The sequence below is a fragment of the Penaeus japonicus genome, unplaced genomic scaffold, assembly GCF_977035675.1.
Source record: "Penaeus japonicus unplaced genomic scaffold, GWHDUDI00000001_assembly GWHDUDI00000040, whole genome shotgun sequence".
Classification (NCBI taxonomy): Eukaryota; Metazoa; Arthropoda; class Malacostraca; order Decapoda; family Penaeidae; genus Penaeus; species Penaeus japonicus.
In genome coordinates this window covers 22109513-22109827 of record NW_028234442.1, presented here as the reverse complement: position 1 = coordinate 22109827, position 315 = coordinate 22109513, and positions in this window count along the sequence as shown.

The following is a 315-nucleotide window of genomic DNA, read 5'->3' as shown; positions in this document are numbered from 1 at the left end:
AAATACGAAAAATATTATAGTTCCCTATTGACTATAATATTAATCCACTCAAATTCGTTGTTATAATCTTAATGATCTTACCTTGAACCTTTATGCTAGATTTTTTTAAATCTAAAAGATATATATTTAATTGGTTACTATTAAATCGGGGGTATATTTAAAAGGGGAAAAATATGCAAGATGTATGATAAAATCAAGTTCTGTTATCTGTGTTAGATGTGATCAATAAAACTCTTTTGAAATAAAAATGTTCACATAATAAAAAGTTGGGAATATTTGTTGTTGTTGTTGTTTTTTGTGTGTGTGTTGAATATC